This window comes from Bombus vancouverensis, chromosome 16, assembly GCF_051014615.1.
Source record: "Bombus vancouverensis nearcticus chromosome 16, iyBomVanc1_principal, whole genome shotgun sequence".
Lineage (NCBI taxonomy): Eukaryota > Metazoa > Arthropoda > Insecta > Hymenoptera > Apidae > Bombus > Bombus vancouverensis.
In genome coordinates this window covers 110001-112500 of record NC_134926.1, presented here as the reverse complement: position 1 = coordinate 112500, position 2500 = coordinate 110001, and the positions used below count along the sequence as shown (strand labels likewise).

Below are 2500 nucleotides of genomic sequence, written 5' to 3'. Positions count from 1 at the left end.
CGGGCAGTGAGATACACGACGACGGGGAAAATTCGTCCCGATACGAGTACGTGTACTCTCCGATCTCCGCGCGACGCTGGGGATCATACCTCCCTAAGTCGTCAGAGCGTTCGAAGAAATCTCGCGCGTGCGTTCCCGGATCTACGGCTGATACTTTCGGAGCTTGTAAAAAAGCACAGAGCGTGTAAAACGCAACGACGACCCATCGATGCGACGGTCCTCGTTGTTGTCAGTCGCTTTCGCGAAGAGACGGAGTGGGCATTCGATCCCTGGGGCTGTACGAGAGTCTTGAGAAAAGACGGTAGATTATGGCAAAGTTTCGCACGCCATCGAGTTTAGGTTTTTGGTTCTCTCTTCTCTCCTCTCTCGACCGAGTTCCCATATTTGCTTTCTCTCTCAGTCTCGCCAAATATAATATTCGTTTAAGACGACGTCGGGGGCGCGGACCTTCGTGCGTCGAACACCGGCAAACGTAGCATATATCGCCTGATATGAAAAAAAAATCGGTCACGAGGAGAACACTACGAGTATATACGTTCGATAACCGATACACGAAGCGGTGCATAAGCGGGCGGTCGCCCTCGTAAGGACGACTCACGACGCCGCGAGCACTCACGCAGGTCCGTGACGGTTCTCTCCGCTCTTATTCGTATCCCTTCGTATACCTTCGTCCGACTCGGAAACGTTCTCTTACAGTTTTTAAGAAGAACGACGGCGGGTTGTCAAGGCAAGAAGGGACAGAGAGAGACAGAGGTAGAGTTTCGTAGTCTCCCGTGAACACGATAGATTATATATCGAGCATGCGTACGACTTGCACGGTCTCTGCACGACCGCGACGAACGCCGACGAGCGTCCAACAATCGCTCGTACGTCGCGTATGTTCTCTCCGTCCGCTCTTATTCGTATCCTCGTTCTTGTACCTTCGTCCGACTCTGAAACGTTCTCTTATATAAAGAACGACGGCGGGTTGTTAAGGCAAGAAGGGACGGAGAGAGACAGATACGGAGAGTAACGATACGCAACGCAAGCAGTCTTAGGTTTACGTGAGCAACCCTCAGCCAGGCGTGGTCCAGGAATTGTATCCGTGGACCGCAATGTGCGTTCGAAATGTCGATGTTCATGTGTCCTGCAGTTCACACGTTGACGCGCAATTAGCTGCGTTCTTCATCGACCCACGAGCCAAGTGATCCACCGTTCAGGGTAATCTTTTATAAATTTTGCAACAGTTCAATACTCAAATGTACTCTTCTCGGTTCTAGCGAAGCCGAGTTCCGTCACGTTCGACCAACGGGAATCGAACGCGCAGAAGTCGCCATAGGATTGACGACACAAAAACGTTCGAAAAAAAAGAAACCGACGAACGCGCGAAGATACGCGCGTTCGCCGGCCGGGCGTAAAGTACATTATGATATATAACAACCATCGAGATCGAAGCTCCGTTCGTCAGGAAACGACGGGGATATATACACCCGATTCTGAATCCTCTGTACAGCACACGATCTCGCGAACGAGTAAGGACGGTGGCTAGCCCATGTTTTATATGTGTTTGATTCTACTCTCTCGTCCAATTATTCAAGAAACAGCGCGCGTGCATCTCTCCATCGTTCGGGTGATAGTAAAGATTCGATGGGATTTGCGCGGCCGTCCGCCTCGAGCGGTCTTTCGTCCCAATATCCAGAAGCAGAGTTTGAAAAACTCTAGCGACGGCACGGGTGTCCGACTCACGACATCGAGGTTTCGAAGCCGGCGATCCCCTCCGAACGGATGGCGACCACGCGACGACTGAAAGCATGAAAAATCGACGAAAGATAGAACACATCTCCGTTCGGGTGATGTTTTTTTTAAAAAAAAAAAACAAAAATTCGATGGTACTCGCAGCCATCGTCCTCGCGCGGTCTTTCGTCCCAACATCCAGAAGCAGAGTTTGAAAAGCTCTAGCGACGGCACGGGTGTCCGACTCACGACAACGAGGATAGACAGCCGGTTCCCTCCGAACGGGTTATGCGACGACGATAAACTCGATGAAACTTTAGTCTCGTTCAGGTAGTGTGTGTGTCTTGTAAATCAAAAATTCGATGGGACTCTCATCCATCGTCCTCGCGCGGTCTTTCGTCCCAACATCCAGAAGCAGAGTTTGAAAAACTCTAGCGACGGCACGGGTGTCCGACTCACGACAACGAGGATAGACAGCCGGTCCCCTCTGAACGGTATATTATATATATGCGATGATAGACGACAAACTGGATGAAACTAAGTCTCGTTCAGGTAGTGTGTACATCAAAAATTCGATGGAACTCGCATCCGTCGTCCTCGCGCGGTCTTTCGTCCCAATATCCAGAAGCAGAGTTTGAAAAACTCTAGCGACGGCACGGGTGTCCGACTCACGACAACGAGGAAAGACAGCCGGTCCCCTCTGAACGGTATATTATATGAAACTTTAAGTCTCGTTCAGGTAGTGTGTACATCAAAAATTCGATGGAACTCGAATCCGTCGTCCTCG

The 2500-nt window shown here is 50.6% G+C and overlaps 1 non-coding gene across 1 annotated transcript; it reads right to left on the bottom strand.

Annotated features, from left to right (window-relative positions):
* Positions 1-1048: 1048 nt before the first annotated feature.
* Positions 1049-1203, bottom strand: LOC117165602 (5.8S ribosomal RNA). The gene has a single exon (XR_004465218.2). It is a non-coding gene; the product is annotated as a 5.8S ribosomal RNA (ribosomal RNA).
* Between the last annotated feature and the right edge of the window lie 1297 nt (positions 1204-2500).